General features: G+C 46.9%; 1 non-coding gene across 1 annotated transcript; it reads right to left on the bottom strand.

Annotated features, from left to right (window-relative positions):
* Positions 1 to 4,390: 4,390 nt before the first annotated feature.
* On the bottom strand, positions 4,391 to 4,501 carry LOC119818098. The gene has a single exon (XR_005286012.1). It is a non-coding gene; the product is annotated as a U6 spliceosomal RNA (small nuclear RNA).
* Positions 4,502 to 19,211: the final 14,710 nt, after the last annotated feature.

The following is a 19,211-nucleotide window of genomic DNA, read 5'->3' as shown; positions in this document are numbered from 1 at the left end:
TATTAGCATCCCTGTTTTACAGATGCGGATGTGGAGAGCTGAAATAATTTGCCCAAGGTTCCTTTGCTAGTGAACCTGGGCAACCTGACTCCAGACACTGGACATTGACATTTCTACTGCGTTACACCCATTTCCCCTTCAGGTAGACTAACTTCTTCCAACCTCCCCTAAAGTCAAGTGTATTCTCATGGTGCACTCCTTCTGCTTTAAGTTAGGTAGTCTCAGAAATACTCTGCAACGCAGGAAGAGATTGAACACTGATATTAATTACCACCGCAGGGGGATTGCCGTTGGGCCCACTCCTTACCATCCATCCCTCCTTGTCTTCTAGATGCTATTCCTACCCTGGCTCCCTCCTGGCATGGAGATAGTAATTATTATGGTCACCTGAGAGGAGGGGAGCTCAATTTAAAAAAAAAAAAAAAAAAAAAAAAAAACGCTTCCATAAGATCTACCTGTGGGCAAGATTGATGAGGGAGAGCCCAGCCCTTTGTGGGTGGGGCCATCCCTGGGCTGGTGGTCCTAGGTTCTAAAAGAAAGCCGGCTGAGCAAGTCAGAGGGAGCTAGCCAGTAATCAGCAGTCCCCACGGCCCCTGCACCAGTTCCTGCCTCCAGGTTCCTGCCCTGTGTGAGTTCCTGCCCAAGTTGCTTTTGGTGATGAACTGCCATGTGGAACTGTGGGTGATATAAACCCTTTCCTTTCCTCCCTGGGTTGCTTTTGGTCATGGTGGTTTTTTTCCCAGCAATAGAAACTCGAATTAAGACACAATTCTTTAAAAGCAGGGTTTCATTCGGTAGCCCAGGTTAGTCTAGAACTTATGTATTGATACATAGCACAGGGTAGCCTTGACCCTGTGATGATCCTCTTGCCTCCAACGCTGGGTTTACAGACATGAGCCTTGATATCCAACTCGGTTTAGATATCCAATGTCCCCTCAAGTCTCAGATTCTAAAGATCGGGTCAACTGTCCATGGCTCTCCACTGTGATACGCTGTAACTGACACAGGACCAAGGGTGATGGAGCACCCAGGGACCATGGGTTCCAACAGCTGAAACCATGATTTTCAGGCATTTTGTCACAGCAATGGAAGGCTAGCTCAATAACAGGTCTCTGTGGGTGTCAGACAGCAGAATGGTTCCTAACAATGTCTGTCCCATTACTTGGAACTTAAGGTGTCCCTTTAGGTGGCAAAATAGATTCCATGGCTGTGAGCCCACAAAAGCTCTTCAAGTGGGAGACTATCAGGGACTATTCAGGGTTAGGCAAAGAAAGTATCATTTCCTTCTACCCATCCTTGGTTCCCTGCAACCCCTGTATGGAAGCACACTCAGATGAGCAAGTTACTCAGGGACAAGATTCATCAAGGTTCCTGCCCGTAGTCGTTGGCCCTGTTGCTTTAGGTCATGGCAATGACACATGGGGGACAAAGCTGCTTACATAGCAGTAGCCAGGAAGAAAATGACAGACAGGAAAGGGGGCAAGGGTCCCACCTCCCAAATTCCAGCTATCACTAGGCTCCCCCACTTCCCAATATCGCCATCTGCTGGGGACCCAAGCTTCAAGCACGGCATTTGGAGGACACGCCAGATCCAAAAACCACACCCGTGTTCACCTACTTTAGATGAAGAGGGTCAGCCAGTGGTGATGCAAGCCTTTAATCTCAGCAGAGGCAGGTGGGTCTCTGAGTTCAAGGCCAGCCTGGTCCACAGAGTAAGTTCCAGGACAGCCAGGGATACACAGAGGAAACCCTGTCTCCAAAACCAAAATTGAGAGATGAAGAGGAATGAGGAGGATGAAGGAGTCAGACCAGTTGACTCTATGAAGCCGACTTGGGGTCTGCCAGACTTCAGGGAACTCCTGGGAATCCTCTTGGAGTGAGTTTCCAGACAGGGGTAGAATCTAGACCAGGCTGGGAGAGAGAAGCTACAGGCCAGGTGATCAGGATAACCCTTTGTTATGGAAACCAGGATGGTAAAGAAGGTGGTTCTTCTTAGTAGAGCCCTAGAGGAGATGAAAGAAGACCACCATATTTGGGTGGTGCAGGGCTGGGTCTATGGTTGGGAATCTATTCTGCATGGGGACTGCAGCCCAGTTCGGGATGAACATCATTTAAGTGTGGCTACAGACAGAGAAGGTGTTGGAGGGGGCTCTGCTGCCAGTCGCTCATTGGGATATTTCCAGTGTAGCTCAGGCCTTTCCCTCTAGTGCTCTCAGCGGCTGCCCTCAAAATCTTCCCACAAAAGCCCTAAGAGTCATTACCAGGCCCGCGAAATAATGAAGATGTCGACTCGTCAGAATCACACCTGAGTATGCACAGGTACGGCCCAGGCTGTGCAGTCTCGCCATTTGTCACCCTTTCCATGAGGCCGCCCTCGAGAGAGCTTCATGCCTGCCAGGAGTCGTGAGGCTGATCACACATGTCTGACCACGTTAGTGTCAACTCTGTGCTCCACTCTCCTGCTACATCCAATACTTCAAGCTGAGCTCTCAACTCCCTGCCACGTTGATATCAAATAGAAATTGTTTCACCTCTTTTCTTTAAGTCTGCAGATGCCAAGCCACCAGCGCCTCTTCTTAAGTGAATATCCCCAGGGGTCTTTTAGGAAAGGCTGCTTTCCGTACTGCGCAAGTCAAGCTGTCAGATGATGTACCCTTAAAACATCTGACCCAGACATGATGGGAGACCCTGAGCCACAACCATTATCATCGTGACTATCAGAACCTGTGATAAAGGCTTGTATACATCGCTGTGTTTGGAGTTAACTTGTTATGCAGCAATAGAAAGCCCACTCTCAGGTTTTTTTTACTAGAATAATCAGAAAGCCTTGCTTGAACATCATACATATGGGCCTGGCTGTAGACACTGGGAAGAGGTTTATAAAGGCAATTTCAATAGGTGCATGCCTAGTTCCCAGGAGCCAAGGAGGCCCTTTAGGAATTCTCTTCCTTTCTCAGAGACGGAAGACAAACTTTGCCTGGTCCTACGCAGTGTGCACTGTTCCTCCAAGTGGCCCACAGACCTTTTGACATCTTGGAGGGTCCTATCAAAGACTTTAGAGGATCACCCTAATGCCCACGGAAACAAGCTCCTAGGCTACCAGGGTCTAATTGCATATCTCTGCCAGGAACCCACGTATGTTTACACCTAAATTTATGCAGATGCAAAGCTCATGTTTCCAGCCTCAATTAATTACCAATAGTTAGTTAATAATAGCTTTGCTAGGTGGTCACCTTGACAAAAAAAAAAATCTCTTTTTCTATAGGAGCCTGTAACAGACCTAGAATGAAGTCATATAGGGAACTTAACAGAAAAGGCTTCCAAGACTTTGGAGAGATGGAGGAGGGTGCACTGACACTCAGGAGAAGGCTTTTTGTACTGAGAAGCGAACGTGACTTTTTAAAGGGATTTTTGTGGCTGCTTGAGGACCATTGCTCTTGCCCCGGGTAACGCAGCAGGAAGCAGTATGAAGCTTCCGATCTGCAGTATTATACAATGCCTCGTGGACTCTTCAAGTTTAACAAAAGCAGCAAATAATAACGAATGCAACCAGAGGCATCCACGGGAGCCCGGAGCACCCTCTCGGTTCCTATGAAAGGTTGGAGTTGAGTGGTTTTTGGCAGGTGGAGTCAGAGCCAAGATTTCTTTCCTCAGTAGGCTTTGCTCCAGGTCGGTCTGCAAAGTGAAAAATACCATCTGGGCTCCAAAGCAAGTGGAAGTCACAGACAGGTGGGATTCTCTACCAGTGAGAGCCCTTGGTGTTTACCTGCTCACCAGATTTGTTTATCGGTGATGGGCCTGAAAGGATTTCCCCCACAGGGCATGCAGGCATTTCTATGCTTTCTCAATAAACACTTCCACCAACCAAGTCTTCAGTTCCTCATCCTACAACAAGGATGCTTCCAGCCTCCAGCTGAGAACACAAACACAGAGATAAACGAGCCAGCCGATGAGTGGGTATCTGCCTATCACTTTGAGGAGAAACTGTCACCTTTTAAGAGCCCACAGACATATATTAGTATAATATTTTATTGATTCTTTGAGAATTTCATGCACAGTACCTTAACCATAGTCCCCCCCCCCCCAGTCCTCCCTCTAACTCCTTGTCACTCCCTCCCAAACTTATGACCTCATTACTTTTTAAACAATCCACTGAGTCCAATGAGTTCTGCTCATATATCATAGATGTGGGGCTACCCAATGAAGGATGGGCAGCCTGCCAGAGGCCACACCCTCAAAGAAAACTCCCCCCAAAGCCGTCATTTGTCAATAGTGCCTTAGTTAGGAGTGGGAGCTCATGAGCCCTTCCCCCGCCATGCTGAAATGTTGGCTGCTGGGATTTTATGCATGCAACCACAGCTGCTGTGAGCTCGAATGCACCTGTCCCAGCAAAGCCATAGGAGCCTTCACAGATTTCCATGGCATCCTTGCCCTGGGGCCATGCCGATCTTCTCAGTATCCTTCCGATTGCAGTCTGTGGGCTGTCAAAGCGGGAGCATCCACAAGAATGTTTTAATGCCATGCTACCTTAGTTCTTCCACAATGAAGGGGACTAGACGTCTGATGGAAAAAGAATATTTCTTTCATTTGGCATGGGGGCTAGCTAGTGGTTCTCAACCTTCCTAATGCTGCGACCTGTTAATACGGTTCCTCACACTGTGGTGACCCCCACCCATAAAATTATCTTGTTGCTACTTCATAAGTGTGATTTTACTACTGCTATGAATTGTAATGGAAATATTGGGTATGCAGGATATCTGATCTGCGGCTCCCAGAGGGATTGCGACCCACAGGTTGAGAATTGATTGGTCTAACTGGAGCAAATCAGATGGCTTTCTGAAGTCTCCCACACCCAGGCCCATCTGCTGCTGCATCTAAGCTTCAAGGTGCAGCTGGATGCCCACAGGCCTCTCTAGAAGGACAAGTAAGAAGAGGAGAGGCCACTCCTTGGAGAGCTGCGCTTCACGTGTGGATAGCAAGGCCAAAGCCTCCAGATGAACCATGAAAAAGGCGTCCCCTCATCTGGGGTGGTTGATGCCAAACATCTGGATGTTATATAATAAGCCATTTGAGGTTGTTTTTCTTGCTTTCTTAAAAATCATCCTAACAATGAAGTCTCGATTTGAAGCTCTGCTCTCCCGTCGTTTCCATACGGTCATTGCGCACAGTCGTCTGGGTGATGTTTCTTCCCTGCAAGAGAGGGACTATAGAGCCGGAACCAACATTTGCAGGTAATCATGAAGACTTTCTCAGACTCCAAGGATATCCCTTCTTTGTGGTCACGATGCCTGATGTCCCGTGGAAGAAATGCCAGAATGCTAATATTCACAGGCACTGACGGCCTATTATTTGGAAAACACACATACCTCCGTACTATGGCTTGGTTCTACATGCAAGTAAACAACACCAACAACTCAGGCAAATTCCATTTCATTTCCTACAATTTTGCAGAACACCCTGAAGCAGGATAATGGGTTCTCATGCCTTCCATGCCCTTAGACCATAGCTTGATGATAATGCTGCCAAGTTCTTGGTCAAACACAGTGTATAGCCACAAGGAGAGAGCAGCCTGACCCTTGCTATACCACATGCTCTTTTGATGGGGCCCCACTCCTTGCTCCTGTCGCTCTGCTTCTCCCTTTCTCCCGTGGCTCATGTACCACCATCGACTTATCCTGTGCAGTGATCTTCGGGCAAAAGCAGTGAAGTACGTATGAACACCACTGTCCCTCTGAAGAGAAGCTGTCACTTTTTAAAAAGCCTACAAACATCCTTTAATAGCAGGCATGTTCTTCCCTGGAGGAGAACACCGCTGTGGAGAAACTAAGGTTCAAGAGGACACAGAACTGAGAGTGGCAGAGCAAGTCTGCACTCCCAGGTGCTGGGGGGCTTCAACAGGACGGTTGTGAGCTCCAGGCCAACCGGAGCTATACAAGGGGGACCCCGGCCTTTCAAAACAGAGGGGAATAGAAAAAAAGCAACAGGAGGTGGAGAAGGAAGAAAAAGAAAGGAGAAGGAAAAGAGGCAGGAGAACAGAGCAGCAGCAATCGGTGGAGAAGATTAAGCAACTTACCTTTCTTTGTAGTTGGGATGGGGCATAATTCAAATCTGTCTATGGGAATGACATAGTAGAAAAGCCATTAAGATCTTTGCTTTGAGCCGGGCGGTGGTGGTGCATGCCTTTAATCTCAGCATCCAGGAGGCAGAGGTAGGTGGATCTCTGTGAGTTCGAGGCCAGCTTGGTCTACAAAGCAAGTTCCAGGACAGCCAGTTCTGTTACACAGATAAACCCTGTCTCAAGAGAAACTAACCAACCAACCAACCAAAGATCTTAGCTTTGGGGGGCAGTGGGTCTGGGTGTGAGTTTGACTTCTGTCACTGTAACCTGAGGTGATTGTTTAGTTTCCTGAAACCTCCTCTGTTAAATGAAGGAAACATGGCCATCTCCACGGAGCTCTGTGAATGAGTGAAAATACGGGGTTTTAGTGACTTGCCTGGCACAAACTTTCTCTGATGATTAACTCTCATTAGAATCATCAGTAGACTTGCACGGTTCACTCCAGGGAGTAGCTTCTACAGGAACTGCTGTTAGCTTTAAACAAATAGTTATTCTGGGTTCAGCTCCATGTTACAAAACCTGCAAAGAGTTACTGAAACCAGAGAGACGCTTACTTTTAACTAGACAAAATTTCTGAAAGCAGAAGGCTTAGTGACCTAATGATGTCACCATGTCCCGTGCTGCTGGGACTTGACCTGACTCGGGTTGATGAGGGAGTAAAAGGCTCTGAAGTGACAGACACAGCAAGGCTGAGGTCAGGGGGATCATGTGTATTTTGATGGACGGGTACTAACTACCCAACAACACGGAACTTCAGCGTGTTTACTTTGTGCAGCACAGAGGGGCAGGGTTGGCTAGCCCCTGTAGGAAGTCTCTGCAGGTGAGCAGTCTTAGGCTGTAAGCGTCTGTAAGGAAGAAACTGCTATTGGTAGCTTTTGCATATGCTGGCCAACCGTTTGTCAACACTTGCACTTAGACACACTGCCAACATGTGCACCCAAAGAGGTGACAGGTAGACATAGCCAATCCCTGCCTTAGATCGCTCGTGGTATTCCTGAGTACATAGCTGTCCTGCTTAAAGGTAGATTTGATTAGCAAAGAACAGGGAGTTGCTGCTTGATGAGCATGCCACAGTGACGGGGTCTTGTTCCAATTGGGAAAGATCTGAAGCTCTGAGAACCAATCACCTGCAGAACTGCCAGGAAGTTGGGGCCACACGTACCGACAGAGACACATACGTGACCGTGTACTTAGCTACCCACCCCCACTGGGTCTATACTCATGGTCTAGGCTGCATGTCCTAGTCTTCTGTGGCTTGTGGGTGTTTGCAGGAGTAGAAGGGTGTGTGGTAATGATTCTCAAAACTAAGATCACTGGCAGACACGACAAAGAGCTTATCCCCCAGAACAGAGTCTTTCTAGCAGAATCTCCCATTATCCTTGGCGACGCTCTGGTCTCATAAGCTCCAGTGTAGGCTACCTTCATTCTCGCCTTCCCATCACCCCTGTGCCTGGAACTTCCTCCTCGCCTTGGCTTTGATAGTAAATTGCCCCAATGTAGGAAATTTCCTATCATTCTGAAGAAAGCCTAGTTATTCTGTGGTTTGCATGCAAGGCATCAAGTCACACTTTGTGCAAAAGGGAATAAGTAAATAATTATAGAGAAGGGGAAGCCACCATCTCTCTCTTGATCTGGTTGCACAGAGCATGGTGGGATGGATTCCATTTCACATGAAGAGCAGGCATAGAAAATACTTTTTTTTTGAACATGTGCTTTCTTCCAGAAAAATTCTCCCAGTTGAAATTACATTTAGATCCAGATTTTCAACCACAGAAGAAAGTCAACCTCATCTGGTTTCAGTGATCCCTGTTTCCTTTGTCAAAAAAAAAAAAAAAAAATGGTTCCTTTTGTGGGTCCTCTGAGTTTGACCCCAGGTTTTTGCGTCAGACTTCAGATCACGGTGGGGTGGTTCCGAAGATTCTGTCTGCCTTCCGAAGAGCTTTGGAAGGAGGTAACAGACGTGAAGCAGATTCATCAGGCAGTTCTGAAGGGGATTCATGAGAAGATCCAGATTGCTCCCCCTCCCCGTCCCCCAAGCCAGCCATCATCATTAGGGAGCAGTGCAGCAGCTCAGCCCCTGAGACCCAGTGAAGCAGGCAAGGCTCCATCTCCGCAGCCGTGTAAAGTACACGGCTAGGGAGGGTTTGGACTTGGCCGGAAATTGGGCCAGGTTTGGTCAAGAACAGAATAAGGACTCACCATGAACAAAAACTGTAGCTTCACGAGACTTGGGAACATGAAACACGGACTCAAATATCAACTCCCCACGTATTAGCTGCAAAATGTTTCTCAGTTCCCCAGTGTTCAGCGTCCCTGACTCCAGAGTGGGACTAAGAAGGGAACCAGGATGAGCAAGCGAGCCGATAATGTAAGACACCATAATATTGATGTTTACTATGCCCCAGCTGAATGAAAATCTCACCAAACGGCCTTCCTGATCTAGCTCAGGATTTGTGAGTTGTCTGTGTTTGGTTCAAACAAAGCAAGAAACCTACAATGAGTTTCCATCGTACCTGTAGGCTGACTCAGGTGTGTGAGTTCGTGGTGGATGAGTGTTTACGTCATCTTCCTTTCTCCTCGGCTTTACCAACCGCTGGCTTGTGCAGCAGGCCTGTCATAGTCTGCTGAAGCTTCTGGAATGGCATACCTTAGGTGAGAAACTTCAAGGACAAAACCGTACTCACTGTTCTGGAGGGAGGGATTTTGAAGATCAAGGCACTGGCAGATTTGGTATCTGGTGGGGATCCACTCCTTGCTGTAGGTGATATAGTATGGGCAGCTCCTCACAGGCAGAAGGGGGCGAACCAACCCATGTCAACGGCCTCCTTAGTAACCTTGACTGAATGACCTCTCCATGGCCCCACCTCTTAACATGACCACATTATATACTGGGTTCCAACATGAGTTAGGGACAGGATGGCAAAATTAACACCACAGTAGGTCTATTAGCTTCAATCGTACCTAAGTGTTGGCAAGCATGGGGGATGGGTGTGGCAATGCATGCATGCTGGCTCTTACTCTTGGGGGATATCCCCTCGCTACTGCTCCTTGGCATGGCCAGCCTATGCCAGGAGGCCACTCACTCTGGCAAACGGGTCTTGGTATGTGGTACTCACCTGTTGGGGGTGGGGGTGTGCCTGTTCTTTGCTAACTCGTGAAAAGAGAGGCTGTTTAGCACTACAGCCCGCCCTCAGTAGGCAGCTGATTCTGTGTCTGTGATTCCCAAAGTCCAGGACACACCTGCAAACCTCTCCAGGTAATTCTCTGGCGTTCACCTCTACAAAATCTGTTCTCTTTCCTGCTGGTCTCTCCTTGGTCTCTAGTCTGGAAATGAGGCATGGAGACACCCTCCAAGCAAGAGCCAAGAGATAGTCTACACCTCTCCTGGGAATGGAGGCAGGAGAGTGTAGCTATAGCAGGCCCAGTCACGGGCTCAGCAAAAATTCTAGCACTCAGCAGCAGGGGACTCCTTTGGGGGCCCTGTGGGATGCAGGTGAATGTCGCATTAAAGCAGACTAAAGACACTGGGAAATTAGCTAAGAGCAGCTTGAAAGGGTCTCCCCAAGTGACAGTGCCAAGGCTGCCCTGTGGAATCCCAGGTGTGTTTCCCTTTTCTGATCCACGTGTTAGCAAGGCAGCCACAATTACTAGCCTTGCCTTCTGCCTCCCCTAGACCTCGCTCGGTCCCAGCATCTCCTGAGCCTGAGAAAGTGCTCAAACACCTGATTTAAAGTAAAAACGCGCGGGGGGGGGGGGGGCGGGGGGGCAGATTTGTGCCTATGAGAGAAGGGAGCTTAGACAACAGGAAAGGGGAATATGACACCACCACCCCCCCCCCCACACACACACACAGGACAAGAAGGAGAAAAGAGGAAAGGGGAGGGGGGAAGCCAGGCAGTCTTAAGGACTCTCTCAGGCCTCACACTAAATGAGGACGCCTGGCGCCTGCGGCGGGGTCAAATGGGGTCAGACAAGCTTATCCTTCCGCCTGGGAATTAAGGGCATCCTGAGGACAGCTGCAGAACAGCTCCTGGGCCTTCCCTTTCTAGGCAGGTCGAGATTCATGGAGAAGGAATCGCTCTCGAGGTGGCGGCAGTGGAGTGTGCCTCTCGCCCACAGAAAACGAAGCCCGGCTCCGCTCAAAGTCCAAACGAGAGACAAAGAATAGCTGTCACTGTTCTCTACGCCTCCTACAGAATTGATGCTTCGTGTACAATCCCTAAAGCCAAAACCAAACCAAATACCTCTGGAAACATCAACAGACTTTGTATCTGTAACATTCCCCCCGCCCCCGAAACTCTTTCTCCGAGTTCGTGACAACGAAAGCCTTCCTTGCAAATCGCCCCAAAGCCACCCGGGACTACGGCGGGCGGGTTTCCCTGGCTTGCCCTGGAGAGCTCAAGGCCGGGGCACGTCTGCTCGGTTCGCAGGCTGGAAAACTTTTGCCGGGCAGGGCTGCGCCGGCGCGGCGAGGGGGCGGGTGGACACGCAGCGCGGCACTGCCACCTTGTGGCCGGCGGTGGCATCGCTGACGACCGCTCGCAGCAGCCAGCGCAGGACTCGAGCCTGGGGCCAGGCGGCAGAGCACGTCCGCAGGAACGCGTTGGGCGAGCGGGAGCTGGGGCGGAGCGTGCCGGCGCCGGTCACGTGGGTTAGCAACAGGCAGCAGCCAATGGCGGCGCGAATCAGGTGGCGCGTGCGCTGGGAGGCGCGGCGGGGAAAGGCGTGGAGGGTTCCTACTCTGCAGGGTAGGCTGGCTAGGAAGGGCTGGCGCTGGGGATTGTGCTTTATCTTCCGACCTTGCTGTGGAGCTGGCGGGCCAGCTCTTCTTCAAACTCGGCCTCCCATTTGCACAGCAGAGACACCCCTTTCCCCCAACCGGGGACAACGATCGAATGAGAGGCAGGCAGAAGGGACGTCGCCATCGTCCCCCTGCATCGGCTACTTGTTGCTTTGCTAGAGAGCCTTAAGACCGAGTCTGTCACCTAGATTCTCTTACAGGATTAAAACAAAATAAGGATAATCCTGGCTGTCGGTGGTTCTGTCCCCTTGCACTTCTGTAACAGGCATCAAGACCTCACAGAGCCTGAGGACTGGTCAGAGCAGAACAAAGCAGAGGAAGCCAGGAGTTGGGTTAATGTTCTCCATTGGAAAAGCCACATCCAAAAGTACAAATAATGACTTTTATGGTAATCCCACCGTGTTGACATAAACTGGTCCACCCTTGAACTCCCAGCTGACCACACTGCAAAATGTCAGGGCTGGGGGAACCAGAATGGTTTCTAACAAGTCCAGTCTCCAGGAGTTCACGTGGTTTTCCTGGCTGAGCACATTCTTGGGAATGGCGTCTCTCCCTCTCTGTCTCCTGGTCATGGTTCCACTTGGCATTTTCATCCTCTGAAACAAATCCAGGATGGCCTCAGACACCATCTAACCCAGTCCTCTAATTCAGGGCATTTTGAGCCATTATAAACTCTTCCACTGCTGTAGGACATGATTGTAGAGACAAAAATGGCCCAGCCTCCGGGATATAGCCACCCTTAACCCCTTACTGTCCTGCTGTGTGCTATTCTTTGATAGCCAGCTCAGATTGATGACCACTCACCTGCGGGGGAATTTCCTAGTCCCTGATTTTATCTTTGCTCTTTAAGGTCATTCAGGGTCAGATTACCTCAACAGTTGATGGAAATGACCTGCCTGTCCGGAGCCTGTACCCAGACACCGTCCTTGAGACAAGCCAAGACTAGCCATCCACAGACCTGGCTCTTTCCCAACATCTCTTAAGCCAGAGAGTCTCAGAACTCCGGATTTAAAGTAAAAACACCAAGTGTCAAGATTGTGCCCATGGGAGATGGCCGTTTAGACACTGGAAGGACAAGAAGGGGAAAGAAAAGGCCTGGAGGACTCTCCTGGGCCTCACACTAAATGAGAACCTGGCACCTGCGGCGGAGGTCAAGCGAGGTCAGACAAGATAATCTGACCCTGGGTAATTTTTTTTCTTCCTTTATGTGGACCTTGATACCTGAGTTTATCAATTACTTAATATAACGGGCTCTATAGACCCACTAAACCCTGGCTAATAATTATATTTCTGCAAATTTGTTCTTGGCTTGTTTTCTTTGTTGTTGTTTTTAAGTATGATATTCCCAAGATCCTGGGTGGGATGTACATTTCATTTGAGTCTATGAATACGCACTGAGTTCTAAGTAGTAGATCCCACATAGGTGCTAGAAGGTAGCAGTGCAGCAAGAAACTGGCAAAGGAAAGCAGATTCCTGAAGAAAAGTGAGCAGGGATCACCCTGCTGCCATAGCCAATGTTCAGCTGCCTCCCGTACAGGTTGATGGAGTTCTGCACCTGCTCCCCCAGCTCCTGCCTCTGGTCTTCCATTCTTCTTGGGGTTCCTTTGATCACAGAACAACACAACCGTGCCTGTGTTTAATACCTTGAAACACTGGGATCAGACCTACAGAGTCCGGGGCTAGGAACCACGAAGGAAATGACCCAGCCCCGGCCCTGGCACTTGACAGAAATCCCCAGCTCTCAGCACGTTTTGACATCCTGAACTTGGCTTTCTTCAGCTCCAGCGTAGGCTAGAGATTCTTATTTGGCAGCTGCACAGGGGTGGGACCCAAGGTCCCAGTTTTCTCATCAACAGATTGTACAAGTTGAGGAATATGAAGTAGATTTACAGTTTGGTGAGGTATAGTTTCCCCCACCCCCTTGGAAAATGATTCCCTTAAAAAAAAAGTTATGTAAAACCCTAACATATGAAGCAGACTGGTTTGCTTTAATCACCTGAAGGAGGCAGAGGTTGCTGGGCCCTCCAGCACCCACTCTTACCTGTTAAAAGGCCCCTGAGGAATTGGTGTGGAACCCCCGGCCTCCTGCGAACACAGTTTGAAATTCCCCTGTGCTGGGGGACCACTTTAAGGGAGCTCCCATCTCTAAAATCCTATAAGCCAAGATTTTCTAGTTCTGGATGTTTTTGTGATGAGCACCAACCCTGATTTCTTTCTTTGTGTATTACTAGGTTACAGGAGACAATCTCACCAGCTTGATGAAAGCCAAAACAGGTTTCCCTACTCCCTGACCAAGCACAAAGCCTATGGCTGTGCCCAAGAATAAAAGTATATTTTGCTGGACTATTACATGTTGTTGTGAGAAAAGCACCACACTGGGAATGACCAAGTTATTAACGTGTTCATATCTAAACAATAAGGGGGCTGAGTAACTTGGTGATCCTGGGCACCCACAGGATCCAAGAAACCCTAGTGAGTTTCTTTCTCTGCCCTGCCTCAAGGCTGAGTCCTGGACTACCCTCTCTGATGTGTGTATACCCCACCCTATTTGGAATAAAGGGGAGTGGGCAAAGACAAATCCGGCTGTAAACGACACACCAGAGCATCACACAGTAAACAGTAACTGAGTCATTTTGTGTTTGAGTTCACACCAGGCCTTGACCTCAGTGAGCGGGACCTCGATCTCCAGTTCTTCAGGACATTCAATGTGTGTGTTGGGGGTGGGGGGGGCACGTTCACACAGGCAAACTAAGAAAGTTAAGAAGACTCCAGAGTTTGGAGAATTTTGAAAAGAAGCAGCCTGGGTTAAGGGTCCAGGGTTAGGCCGGAAGGACTGAGCCACACACACAGTGCCTGAGGGTCATTGTCTCCAAGCACAAGGTCTAGGGAAAAGCGATTTTAGGAGCTGCCTCAGGAACAACAGCTCTGCCCGTGGCAATGACTGGGTTAGTAGTTAATTTTATGGGTCACCGGGTGTCTGGAAACAAACTATAAAGGAAAGAAAGGGTGACCCGAGAGCTTTGGGTTGGAAATGGCTGTGACCAGTTGCTTCTGGAATGGGGATGGATTGACTGCAATAAACTTTATAGGTTTGGCACCTGTCTGTTAAAGTTGGAGTTGGAAGCAAACTTTGGACCGAGTCACTGGTGTGAAGCTGTGTCTAAGAGGGGAAGCAGGAGAAATTCTGTTTCAAAACGGAAACAATGCGGCATCCGACGGATACACAGGATCTGCCTTTGCTGATGACCTCTGGGGGACTGTCTGCAAGTTGATGTCCCAAGTGAGAGGAGCTCAACTCCTGCAATGCTGGCTCTTTGTCATTGTTTACGCTCCTAATTTTGAAATTGGAAAGCACTTAAATAAAAATGACAGACTTAGCTATTGAGACTCTTCTATCTTTAACTGTTTCCATTTGGGGAGAAACAATGCATTATGCATAACTTATATGTTAACTTCTTTCCAGTCATCATTTCTAACTTTGGCCTCCATCAGTTTTCCGATGATTTTTATTAAGCGCATCACGTAGTCTGCTGTTAACAGAGCATACTCTCCGAAGTTGTGAGCACCGAATGTGAAATGATTCTGCATGAAGTACTTCAGAAAAGAGACTTTTTTTTCTGCTTAACTTTCAAAATTTGTAAATTGCATGTTTTATTCTAAATAGGATGTGGCGCCAAGTATGGTGGTACACCCCTGTAATCCCAGCACTTGGGAGGCTGAGGCAGGAGGATCCCAAGCTTGATGCCAGCTCTGGCCATATAGCAAGCTCCTCTGTCCAAAAACAATCTTGGGGAAAATAAAAGAAAACAGAACAGAGAAAAGTGTTCCACTAAGCTTGGGGAGACACAAGAGCCAACCTAAAGTATCATTATTAACAGCTATGTGGCAGTGAAAACAAACATCCCCTCTCTCCAGCTCTGGTAAACTAAATAGGTTCAACTAGGTGAGATTTCTGCTCACAAAGATAAGCTGTAACAATAGGGGATACTCACCAAGACAAACACTTAGCATTCTTCCTCAGCTAGTCCTCACAGCAGTCCTGCGTGGTCTGTGGTATTGTTCCCCTCATTTCTGCACAAGGTCATCCAGGGATGAAAGGTCAAATCCAAGTTGCGTGAGTCCATTTCACAATCCTGAGCTTTTTTCCTCTACTTATTCAGGGGCATCTTGCTCTGGAGTGCTTGGGACCAGAAATGTTTCCTATTTCAGATTCTGGAATAGTTGCATATTCATAACAAGATAGCTCAGGGATGGGACCCAAGACTAAACATTTGTTTCATATGTACCTTCTAGACATCTCCTAAAGATAATTTATACAACATGTTCAAAGCACCTGTGTTTTACCTGTAACTTCACTTGAGTTTAGGTATGGAATTGTAGCATCATGTTCATGCTCAAAGAGACTGGATTTTGCACTTCTGGATGCATTAGTCACTTTTCTGTTGCTATGGCACAGCATCATGACCAAGGCAATGCATGGAAGAAAAAGCTTATGTGGGGTTATGGTTCCAGAGGGACAAGAGTACATCATGGCAGGAACAGCATGGCAAGAGGGGGACAGACAAAGTGACTGGAGCAGCCAGACAGAGCAAACTACAAGTAGACAAGGCTTTTTACTCTTAAAACCAGCCCCTAGGGAAGTGTTTCCTCCAGCCGGACCACACATCCTACACTTTGTCAAACAACACCAACAACTGGGGAGCAAGTGTTCAAATACTTGAGACTATGGGGGACATTTCTTACTCAAACCACTATGATGTGGAATTTCCCTCTGTATGCTGTGAATATGTTTTATTACCGTTGGTTAATAAAGAAGCTAATTCGGCCTATGGCAGGGTAGTATAAAGCCAGGCAGGAAATCCAAACAGAGATATATAGAGAGAAAGTAGGCAGAGTCAGGGAGATGCCATGTAGCTACTGAAGGAGAAAGATGCTGGAAAACCTTACTGGTAGGCCACAGCTTTGTGGTGATACACAGATTAATAAAAATTGGTTAATTTAAAATGTAACATTTAGTTAATAAGAAGCCTAAGCTAATGGGCCAAACAGTGTTGTAATCAATATGGTTTCTGTGTGATTATTGGGGTCTGGGAAACAGGGAAACTAATAAGCAGCCTCCAATTACAAATGGTGGCCAATGTGGAGCATGGATTCACATTAGACCTAAAAGAGCTTTTAAAAAAAGAGGGCTTCTAGTCCCACAAAAACAGGAACCAAGCATAGTTTCTTAGTAGCTGCATTCTTTTCAGATAGGCTCTGCTTACTGGCAGTGAGCAGAGCCTCGGCTTCTTTAAGAAAAGGCTTCCTGACACAACATTAGCAACAACGACTTCTTTGAGAGATAGCTTCCTAGCTCGTGCTGGCAGCAGGAATAGCTCCTTTCAGGAGGCCAAGCACTTAAATGGGGTTTGTGAGCAGCATGCTACTGGTTGCTTAATGGCAACATAGATAGACCCACTGCATCCCTAGGGCTGGGACGATGAACATGGCTTGCAGGAGCAGTGAACATACCTCCACCACGTTAGATGGGGCAGAGTCAACAGGAGAGCCAGAGTTGGTCCTAGCCATGCCTGCTTAGCATTTAGAAAGGAAACAAAAAGTTTCCCCTGGTCAGAAAATGATTACAGATACACAATAAAGACAGATTCAGACAAAAATAAACCTCTGAAAACAGTGCGTTTAAAAAATGTACATATGCTTGGGAAAGAGGAAAAACAGTATAGACAATTATAATATAAAAGAGTACAGACAGATATAGATTAAAGGAGTAAGGATAATAAAATAAATATTAAACTTGTAGAAAATAATAGAGTAAAAAAATAAGCTACATAAAGATGGAATATACACAGAGAGTCTGGATTAAGTATATTATTGTGATTTCTTTGAATTTGTTGACTGCAGAGAGATATTTGATTTTGGGGGCTGCTAAGCTAAATGAACATAAATGTATCTTGACTTTAAAATTTGAGTCTAAGGATATGTTACTTTGGACAAGAGGTTCTGCTTTTATTTCCACAGAGGATGAGAACTTGTGGATTCCTTCCATGCAAATGTGGTTTGATGGAACGAGACCCCCCCAAAAGGTCTCCATGAACCCTAAAAATGCTTTGCCCAACAAACAGCAGGAAGCAGTTTGGAGAAAACTATGCCCGAGTTTCCAAAATGATTGTTTATAAATGTTTGTTTTAATTTAAAGTGGGATATGACATAGAGATGAATACTTTACATTGGTATGGACTTTAGTTTATTTAAGGTCAATTTTGTTATATGTATATTTCTGTTCTTGTTTAAGGTATTGTGTTTGTGCGGCTCATTTAAAACACTAAAACTTGTGCCTGAACCCTGCCCAGAAAGTACAGGTAATACTCAAATTCAGGGTATTCTGATACAGTTTCTGGCTTCCCTGTACCTGAGGTCATTTCTCCCCTATGGACACTTACAAAGGGCCCACACAACTCCTCTGCATAAAAGAGAAACCCAGTTAAGACCTTCATGCTGAGTAGCTAATCACTCAGGGTCCCCAGGATGAAACTACCCCCTGGGTACAAGAAGGATCTAAAAGCACTATCTCTACCTCCACAGACCTTCAGGGAAGTTCTGGTTTTCAATACATCTAAAGCAAAATAGCAATTTATCCTAAAAGTAACAAGGATGGCTCAAAAAGGGACTGCACAGTCTCTACAGTATCTTGTGTTTCACCATAGAATGGCATGGGTTGGGTCAGGTATCCTGGGAACAGAAATAGGAAACACAAGTGTAGCTGGGTTTTTTGTTGTTGTTGTTGTTGTCTTCTGTTTTTATTTTTAAAAGGGGGTTGGGGAGGCTGGCAAAATAGCTCAGCAGGAAAGAGCACTGGCTACTAAATCTGGCATCCACAGTTCAAGCCCTTGTATCCATATGGTGAAGGAAAGGAGTCAGCTCTCACAAGTTGTCCTCTGACCTCCACACAGACACCCTGGCACACTCGTGCCAATGCATATACACTCAATAGAAAAAATTTTTAAAAAATTATTAGCCTGTAGTTAATGGATTAAATAGAAATGAATGAGTTGAGGAATGTCAACCTAAAGAAAACCCACATTTTTTCATGACAATACTGGAGATGTCAAGAACAATAAAAAGAAAATCTTTTGCATGATCAAGAGAGAGGAAGCAATTATGCATATTTTCAAGATTAGGGGCAGAAGAGTTAATTCTCTGTGATTTGTTTCTATTAGATCATCTTGAATCTGTATTGTAACTATAAGTTATACTTCCTGCAATAAATTCAATTTTGTCTGTAAAGATACACTTCCCCTCCAATCTATTTTTAGCTCTTGAAAACTGCCCCACATTCTGCTGATCACATATCTATTCTGTGAACTTTTGTCAGCTCCCTGGGGTGACAATTATCATTTGGAGAAACCCTCTCGAGGGAATATTCCAGTGGGAAGAAGTCTGATTTAAACCTGAAAGTCCAAGGACTGATTCTAGTTTTGCCACTAAGTAGATGCAAACCTACAGATCACTTCACTTCTCCAGCTGCTTAAAAAGAGGAAGCAGCTTGGGGTGGTAAAGTTGTTTGTAATCTCAGTACCTGCAGTGTTCAGGGTCAGGAATTCAAGGTCAGTCTCAGCACATAGCAAGTTCAAGGATAGCCTTGACCCTATCTCAAAGTTGGGGGGAAAAAAGGAAGGCAGAAAAATCAGGATGATACCTTTATAAGATTCCATCATGGGTTATTCTCATGTACAAAAGCAGAGTCTTGTCCATATGATGACATTAGTTCTATCCAGATGAACTGTCAAGGACTGAGGAGACCGAGCCAGTGACCCTGAAATCAATTATGGGAGCAAGAACCAAGGTCAAAGACTGCCATCTAATTCCCAATGTTTCGACTATGGGCTCCTGAAAAGTAAGAAATAAGTTGCACACTTTTTTTAAAAAAGATTTATTTCTTTAAGTACACTTCTTTAATCCCAGCATTTGCGAGGTAGAGGCAGGTGTATCTCTGTGAGTTCAAGGCCAACCTGGTCTACAAAAAGAGTTCCAGAATAGCTAGGGCTGTTACACAGAGAAACCCTGTCTCGAAGGGGAAAAAAAGATTTATTTAGCACCACTGAACCATCTCTCCTGCCCCCATACTTCTTATTCTAAGAGGAAAGTATCAGAACACAATCACAGTCAAATCAAAGCAAAACCCAAGTCCCAAAATACAAATAGTTCAGTGTCTGATGTCTGGGACTCATTTGTCATCTTCTAGACTCAAAAGGCCCTGGGCAGCTCCACTTCTCAGTCTCTGCTATCTGCAGG

The sequence above is a fragment of the Arvicola amphibius genome, chromosome 6 (genome assembly GCF_903992535.2).
Source record: "Arvicola amphibius chromosome 6, mArvAmp1.2, whole genome shotgun sequence".
NCBI classification, from domain to species: Eukaryota; Metazoa; Chordata; class Mammalia; order Rodentia; family Cricetidae; genus Arvicola; species Arvicola amphibius.
The sequence above is the reverse complement of the archived record's forward strand: the minus strand, read 5'-3'. Positions and strand labels throughout refer to the sequence as shown.